The sequence below is a fragment of the Apium graveolens genome, unplaced genomic scaffold (genome assembly GCF_009905375.1).
Source record: "Apium graveolens cultivar Ventura unplaced genomic scaffold, ASM990537v1 ctg3257, whole genome shotgun sequence".
NCBI classification, from domain to species: domain Eukaryota; kingdom Viridiplantae; phylum Streptophyta; class Magnoliopsida; order Apiales; family Apiaceae; genus Apium; species Apium graveolens.
In genome coordinates, this window is record NW_027418010.1 from 29,825 (window position 1) to 39,412 (window position 9,588).

The following is a 9,588-nucleotide window of genomic DNA, read 5'->3' on the forward strand; positions in this document are numbered from 1 at the left end:
AGATATATCACAGTTTAGAGTAAAGCTTTTTATGGATTGTGATGAGATCATAATAATGAGACCTAAAAGATGATAACTCTAAACTTAAATAGTTCCTGGTCGTAGGATTACTAACTGGTAATTAATAATCCACAAAGATCGGTACATACTATGCTTGCTTCATTATGAAGGATGTCTGTTCTCATAGACATTTGTGTGGTGACACTATAGCTAGTATGTAGGTGCTTATTATAGAATAAGTTCACTGAACATGACTCACACAGCTGAACAACTGATGGAGTTCACTCACGTGTCAGTAGTTGTTCACATAGTGATAGTTGTACAAGTATCCTTAGACTTGAGGTCATCATAGTCATCTTGTGTACACTGAACTATGCTTTGGTTTAGTTCTTTGTCTCAAGGGATAATTATAAGGGCTCTACTGGGTATAGGAATTTGTACACGAAGATAGTGTATGATCAATAAAGGATCTACCCCTTCCAGTGAAGGAAAAGAATGTTCAATGTTGATCCACTTATGCTAGTTCAGGAATCTCTTGCAAGAGTGAATGAAATTAGAAAGGAGTTTCTAATTTATATTAAATAGAACTAAGCATAGTGAATGGGAAAGCAAGTGATTAAATAAGATAGGCTTGACACAAGTTCCATTCCTTGTATTTAATCGTGACATTGCAGGGTAGAAGGAATTGATTGTACGGTAACTACTCACTGAATAGGTTCTTGGTATTCTAAGCAGTGAATTCGTATTATCCGGATAGTCGCGATATGCTGAGAAGTATCCCTCACGATGTAGAATAAATATGATTAATTAATTAATTATATTTAATGAATTAGAGAATTTATATAAATAATGATAAAATAGTTTTATTATTATTTATTTCTACTACCGGCTTAATATTGAACCTACAGGGTTACACCATAAAAGAGAATTATTTAATGGTGGAGGAATTAATTAATAATGGCTGATAATTATTTATTTATGAAATAAATAATTAATTGGCAAATTTAATAATTGATTAAATGAGATTTAATTGATTATAAATTAATTAAGAAAAGGTTCTTAATATTATTAATTAAGAATTTAATTTTTGGAAATTAAATCAAGTGAGAGAATTATTTCTAAAGAGTTTAGAAAAAGGATTAATAATTAAAAGGTGTTTTAATTATTAGTGAGAATAATAAAGGGTTAATAATAATAATATTTTATGGGAAAATTTTCAGCTGAAAATTTTGCCTATAAATATACTATTATAGACCCTATTTTTGTCTCAACCAAAAAGATTTACAAAACCCTAATTCTCTCCATCTCCTCCTCCTTCATTACATCGTTTTCTTGGTGGATACCGGTGGAGTGCTTCACACTTGAGGAGCAGCTGCTAAGGATCTCCGTTCATCGTTTTTGGATCGCCATTAAAGACCTCCATCTTTCCATTAACGTAAAGCTTCTTAAGGTAAACATACTGAACTACGAATTAAATATTATTTTTCGCATGGATCCTGCGGAGGGTTTCGGTTTTTTTATTTAAATTTATGTTTTCGCTGCGTTTATGTGCTAAAAACCCTTCACAAACTGCTGGTAAGGCTGTTGTGGATGGTTTCGGTTATTAGGATGATAAGTGGCAGGAACTGGTTGCTGTGGTCTCTGAAAATTGCTCACAAACTGTGTTGACTCACTAGATATAGCACATTGATTCGTTGCATGTACACATGCACAAAGCTCACAAACACTTGCTATCTGATGAACTTCATAGTTGGTCAGAGAATCCACTTTCATAGTCAACACCTTTAGCTGAGCCGCTATAGCCGTAGCTTTATCCACCTCCGGAATTCCTGCTACCTTGCCTTGTGTTAGTCTCTGAGTTGGATTCTGATATTCATTAACAGCCATCAATTCAATTAGCTCATAAGCTTCCTCATAGCTCTTAGCCCATGAGGCTCCACCTGATGCTGCATCTAGCATGGGTCTTGACTGTGCTCCCAACCCATTATAGAAGCAATTGATTACCATCCAATCAGGCATTCCATGATGATGACACTTCCTAAACATCTCCTTGTAGCGCTCCCAAGCTTCACATAAAGATTCTTCCGACTGCTGTGCAAATTGAGTAAGAGCATTACTGATTGCAGCTATTTTTTCCATAGGGAAGAATTTAGTAAGAAATTTATGAGCAAAATCCTCCCATGTCGCAATAGAACCTGCTGGTAGAGAGTGAAACCAGCTCTTAGTTTTATCCCTCAGAGAAAATGAGAAAAGTCTTAGCTTCACAGCATCTTCTGAAATACCGTTGAACTTGAAGGTGTCACAAATCTCGATGAAATCCCTAATGTGCATATTGGGATCTTCCGTTGGAGCACCCCCAAACTGGACTGAATTCTGTACCATTTAAAATCGTGCCAAGCTTAATTTCAAAGGTATTAGCTGCAATGGATGGTCTGACAATGCTAGACTGAATGTCATTGATTTTTGGTTGAGAATAATCCTTCAGTACTTTCGTTTCTGCTACTGGTTCTCCCATTTCAATGATCACTTCCGTTTCTACTTCTTCTAGTGTGTCCTTACGAGATTGAGAACGTGTTCGCATACACGCTCGCTCGAATACCTGAAACACACAAGCAAAGTAAAATTGGTAAGAGAAATAATCCGAGTAAGTGACATTTAACGACCAATGATGACAAGCACATACACGAAATTTAATACCGAGTCCCCGACAGCGGTGCCAAAAACTTGTTCGCACAAAAACACGCAAGCGTACGCGGTCACAAGTAGTATAAGATTAAGTTTAGTTCGTTCCTACAGAGACTGGTTTAATTCAGAATGTGCACTTATGCAACAATGTATGATTATTATTCACTGCTAAGACAAGTATCAAATTGAGTTTGATTATCTAAAAGTAATCATGCTAGAATGAATTAACTAAGAGATTAAAATCAAGCTACTTATGTGAAATAAAACATGGGATTCAAACTTCATTAAATACTTCATTCAGAGTTTATGCCTTTAATCATAGTATGTGACGGTTATGATAACGAATTAGATAATACGAAATTAGTACACACTATCTTTCGATATACGTATACCCTACCACTCAGCATCCGCAAATTAGATAGAAGCTAGAAGACACCAATTATGCTTAGACCCTATATGCCTATAAGATTTGAAAATATAACGGTTTAAGAGCAAGTTATCCATTGAGATCACATAGGGCAGCGTAAGATGGTTAAAATTACACTACGAATCATGCATGTCAAAACATCCATAAACCTATGCTAGCATGGAAAGTTCTAAACCTCTATATCCATTTTCGCATTCAATAGAGATTAACAATACAACTTAGATGTTAGCTACGCATCCAAGAAGATTAAGCACAACCATATGAGGAAATTAATAATTCATCACACACTGAAAACTTTAAGGCAGTCAACTACTAAACTCCATAAATAAATCCGTTAGTATCCCATGATAACGATTAGTTCATAATCGAATGGCTCGTCATCATGGGTTCCAATGAAAACATGATAGTAAAAAGGTTCTGAATACTACAAGAGAATATTAAAGTATTAAAATTTAGAAAATAAATCCGAAACGAGCATCCAAAGTATCGCCTAATTAGGAGAATACAAAAATAAGATGTAGAACTAGATCTTCTTCTTCTTAGCCGTCTTGTGCTCTCCACTTTTGGTTTCCCCAGAATTATATCCTTCTGATTGATATCTTTTGGTATTTATACTTCCAGGTTGACCACACGAAAACTTCCAAAACAGAACAAAAACAAGATTTTTATTTCATGACCTAGCGCGGGCGCGCCAGGACACAGCGTGGGCGCGCTGAGTGTCTGTCCAAGGCAGCGCAGATGCGCTAAGGTAGAGGGCGGCCGCGCAAGCCTTTTGCCAAATTTTTTTTGCTTTCTTTATTTCTCGCTCTGCTCTTCTGGCAAGCTTTCACCCTTCATTTCCTGATCTCATTCCACCTTAGAAGCATAGAAAAGTCCATTCATGCCTCTAGTTATAGCTCTGCAAAGACTCAAAAAAATGCATCAAAAACACCACATACTTGAGGTCAAGTCATCAACTTAAGCCGATATAAAGCATTCTAAATGGATATAAAATCCACTTATCAGGTATCAGAGCAAAATCTGAAAGCAAACAAATTAAAGATCTTGGAAGAATGAATACACAGAAGCTAAGTAGTATCAAGATACCAACCTTTGATAAAGCCAACTATATAGTATGGAAAAAGAAGATTTTGTTATTTATAAAGATGGCCACCCCATTATATGTTCAGATTTTTCAAGAATGGCCCTTTCACTCCCATGGAAAGAGTTGAGGAATCTACAGATGGATACATGGTCATCCCAGCTCATTATGCTCCTAAGGATCCCTCAAAGTACTCTGAGATTGAAAAAGAGAAAGTGTCTCTGGACGGTGGTTTGCAACTAATATTGATAGAGTCACTTGACAATGTAATGTACAATAACTTAATTAACTGTGACACAGCCAAAAAGATCTGGGAGAAAATAGAGATTCTATGTGAGGGAACAGAGGAAGTTAGGTCAAATCAAATGAGGATTATGGTATCTCAGTATGAGGGTTTTATGGCTAAACCAAAGGAAAGTATAACTGATATTTTTGAAAGGTTCAATAAATTGATAAATGACTTGCAGCTACATGATAAATATTATGAAGCTGAGGAGGTTAACCTAAAATTGATAAATGACTTGCAGCTTCATGATAAATACTATGAAGCTGAGGAGGTTAACTTGAAATTTTTGCTCACCCTGCTAGACCATCTAGAACAGAAAATCTCAGCCATTAGAGAAGGGAGAGACTTGAGCAGAATCACACTGGAAGTTTTATAAAATATTTAAAACCTATGAACTGGAAATGATCCAAAAAAATATTTAAGAGCTGGTCTAGGGCACATTATTGATGGATCAAGTGATCTAATTGTTAATGACAGCCAGTCATCTGATGATGAATTAAAAATCCAGACTCCAGTTATTTTAAGTAATGAGCAAAAGAACAAGGAACCACAGAAGCAAGTTATCTTTGAACTTGAAGAGGATTAATTATATACCTTGGATGAACTGGATGAGTTAGATCAGTCCATGACTTATTTAGCAAGAAAATTCTCTAACATTAGAGTAAAGAAGCCAAAGTTCTTCAAAAATAAGGGACAAACATTCAACAAGGAAAGCAGCTGGAAGACAAAGACACAATATAATTTTAGCAGTAAAAATGGCTACAAAACAGGATCTGTTGACAGGTCAAAGATCAGGTGCTTCAATTATGATGAATTGGGCCATTTTTCTACAGAATGCAGGAAGCCAAAGAAAGTGAAAAAGGACAAGGCCTATCTTGAATTGGAAACAAAGTATGAGGCTCTTCGAAGAAAGCAATAGGATAAAGCTTATATTGCAGAAGGAAATAGTTGGGATGATTCAGATAATAATGATTATGAGGAAGTAGGAAACTATGCACTCATGGCCTTGGAGAAAGGAGAGTAAATCTCATCAAAAACACAGGTACCAACTCTTACCACTATTAATTTAAATGAAAGTCAATATAATGAGACTGTTGAAAAGATGAGCATAGAAATGTTCCACATTCACACTAGTTGGTAGTAGTTATTGAGGAGGTCAGTAGGTTATCAAAAGCTAATGAGAAGCTTAAGAGTGAGAAAAAAAAGTTTGAGCTATTGCTTGTGGAGCTTGAGACAGTCAAGCAAGAAAATGAATATCTAAAGAATAGGCTCAAGTGTGCTAGTGAGATAAAAGCTGTGTTAAGAGAAAAGATAGAGAAGAATGAGGTGAAACTAAAGTCATTCAAGAATGCATCCCAGCTAGTTAGTCAGTACCATGAGAAGAACAAGCCATGTGCTAACATAGCTATTGGATTGGATTATGATGCAGTGAACAACAACAAGAAAGTTGAAGGTGACATGGGAAAAGCAACAGTAAATGAAGATGTCCCAGCTATGCTGAGAAAGGTTGATTAACCACTGTTCAAAGCATGTGAAGTAAATTTCAGTGAAGAGGATTTGATCATAAAGCAAGAACTTGCTGCTGAGGACAATGAGAAGAAATGCACAGAAACAACTCCAACTTCTAAAGCTGAAAAAAGCCCATGGTAAACCAAACTCCTAAGAAACCAATCAAGAAAGTTAAAGTTGAGAATATGGGAAATAAAAAGAAAAATAGAAATGGGAAGGGTGGAATAAACAAAAGAAATAACTTTGCATTTTTTGCAGATGCTCCTACAAACCAGTTTCAGAAATGTGGCTCTACAAATTATCTAACTCACCTTTGCAAAAAGTTGTTAGTAAGCCAGTAGTAGGAGCATGCAAGTATAATGAAGCAAAGGCTGATGATCCCTACTCATTCTGTGACAAGTTTGATTGCATACCTTGCAACATAAAAGTAATGACAAGTTGCCACAAGCTGAGAGTGGACCTTAATGAAGTCAATTTTGAGTCCTCAGTTAAAAAGGAAAATGCACATCAATCAATGAATTTTATTCTTTCTGAATCATCAAATCCTACTTCTACCAAATCTGTTAACAAGAAGATGGCTGGCCCATTAGTGACTTTTGGAGACAACAACAAAGGTTTCACAATGGGATATGGCAAAATAATTTTTGAAAATATTGTCATTGAAGATGTAGTACAGGTAGCTGGTCTTGAAGTGAATTTTCTTAGTGTCAGTCAATTTACAGATAAAGGATTCAAGGTTTCATTTGACAAAGGAGAATGTCTAATTATCATCAAAAAGACTGGTGAAACTGCTTTGAAAGGAACAAGGAAATGAAATTTATTTTTTGCAGACCTGGACTCAGAAAATGAGAATGAAATTTTTTGCTTCTACACCAAGGCATCTGAAGAACAAAGCAAGCTGTGGCATAAAAAGCTCTCTCACTTGAATTATAAGGCAATCAATACTCTAGTCAAAAAGGAGTTAGTGGGAGACATGCCAAATCTGAAGTTTGCTCAAAATAAGGTCTGCGAGGCTTGTCAAAAAGGAAAAATGAAGAAATTAAGTCACAAGAGTAAAATAAATTCCATAAGTGCACCTTTGCAACTTATTCACATGGACTTATTTGGACCAGTAAATGTCTTATCAATTTCAAGAAAGAAGTATGCACTTGTGATGGTGGATGACTACTCAAGTTACACATGGGTAGAATTTATGAATTCTAAGGATGAAACTTCACACATCATAATTGAGCACATCAAGAAGATTGAGAAGCAGGCTGAAGATCAGAATTGTGTGAAAAGATTGAGAAGTGATAATAGCACAGAATTCGGAAATGCAACCTTAACCTGAATTCTGCAAAGACAAGGGCATTGTTCAAGAATTCTCAGCAGCTAGGACATCTCAACAAAATGGTGTTATTGAAAGTAAAATAGAACATTAGTAGAGGTTGCTAGAACAATGCTTCAAGATGCCAAATTGCCAACAAGTTTTTGGGAAGAAGTTGTCAACACTGCATGCTATACTCAAAATAGATATCTCATTAACAAGAATCTTGGAAAATCACCCTACTCAATTTTATCTAAAAGAAAGCCTACTGTGAAGCACCTTCATGTGTTTGGAAGCAAGTGTTATATTTTGAAAGATAACTCTGAATATGTGGGAAAATTTGACTCTAAGTTTTTGAGGCAATTTTTATTGGATATTCATTGGAGAGAACTGCCTATAAAGTCTATGTGATTGAACAAAAGAAAATTATGAAAAGCACATATGTGACTTTTGATGATGACAAGTGTCCAGGCTTGGAATGCCTTGATGAAAATGAAGCTGAGGCCCTGAAATTTGAAAATCTCAACATTGATAGTGATTCTAAGGATGAAGCTGAAGTCAACACAAATCACATAGTGGATGAAGAATCAACTGAACAAGTGAATCATGAGAATGGAAGCTCATCTCAAACACCTGAATTTGATAGCACAAACTCAGGGGGAGAAAGAGGAGTAAGTTCTGCAAGTCATGCCAATGGTGAAGAAAATGCAGAAAATTCAAGTCAACAAACTTAAACCAGAAAATGGTATAGTGATTGACCTTGTATATAATGCACATGCCTTGATTCATACATTAAGTAATTTATTTTAAATTGCGAATTTATGTATTGGGCAATGACATTATATACAGAGTGGGATATTGACTATAAAAGGAAACTGTGTCCGAAAAATATATTCGGGTGATGATGTCCTCTTGAAAGCTCATAAAGATAATTGTGCTTTAGTCCTGCAGGCAGATTTGTTCTTGCACAATTATAAGGTTGAGTGGATGATCAAGGATAAAAGATATTGATTAAATTAATTGTCAGAAATTAATTTAATTAATGGGCATGCATTATCTTAAACATGGGGAATTTAATAAGCAAATAATATTGGAGCCGAATTAAATAATTGATTTACAGAATTAGGAAAGGTAGTGAAAATATTAATTCTTTAGTGGATTGAATTAATATTTAATGACATTGGGCATGGCCCAGAATTTTATTGGGAGGCTCGACCTAATTGTCCATGATCCCTACTGTAGCCTATACATATTCTAATTCTCATGAAGCTAGAAACGTGAGAACACGAGAACACAAAAATGAAATAAGATCCTAGGGTTTGAGAGAGGCAACCATTTTTTTCAAGGAGCCAGCTAGGGTTTTGGATTTTCGGAGCTTTAAGGAGAGGTACACCTTGGGAGATCGAAGCCCACACTTCGTCCAAGGAGAATCAGGGAATATAGTTGAAGACATGGATTTGAATCGCTTGCGTCGTGGTGATTAAGGTTACCGTTCTATTCACACTCCTTAAATTTATATCATAAAATGCAGGGCCGAGATCATATTTTTCCAATAATTGACATCAGAGCCTGGTTCTAGGTTCTACATTTTATGATATGAAGTCCATGTCATAATTATATATGCATATATATAGTGGTATGCTTGTATTGATTCTGTGATGCAAATTGATATTCACTATTATGGCCATGTTTTAATTATGTGTTTGGATCCCACGTGGTTTAATCGTGGTTATTTTATAGCGATTAAGATCCCACGTGGTTTATCGTGGTTTTATTGTAAATCATGAGGGTTGATCGCGATAGTTTTTCCTATTCTGGTTTTTCTGATGTAATATAATAGGCTTGTTCAGCTATATTAAGTTGTATGTAATTGTTTAAGCGATTAAGCTACAAAAAACAGAGATTTTCCGCTGCTGCATTCTGTTTTCGGGGAGCTTCGTTGTTGTGGCTGCAGATTTTGCATACGATGTCTGATTTGGGCTTGTAATACCTTTTCGAAAATGGCAGAACGAGACGGACATGCTAAAATACATCTAAAGATCTATTACCACAGTTTTCAAGTCATTCAGAGGATGTTTAGGCTTTCAACCGGGCTCTCAAAGTTTTCAAGAAATTTTGAAGGATGAATTCAAGACATCCGTTGATCAAGGCATCCGTTGATCAAAATATATGTTGATTAAGATATCCGTTGATCAAGATATCCATTGATCAAGTCATCCGTTGATGATCAAGTTATCCATTGATCAAGTTATCCGTTGATGATCTAAGACATCCGTCGAACAGCTTATATAGGG

General features: G+C 35.6%; 1 non-coding gene across 1 annotated transcript; it reads left to right on the plus strand.

The window, feature by feature from the left end:
* Nucleotides 1-2,017: 2,017 nt before the first annotated feature.
* On the plus strand, nt 2,018-2,124 carry LOC141701037 (small nucleolar RNA R71). The gene has a single exon (XR_012566635.1). It is a non-coding gene; the product is annotated as a small nucleolar RNA R71 (small nucleolar RNA).
* Nucleotides 2,125-9,588: the final 7,464 nt, after the last annotated feature.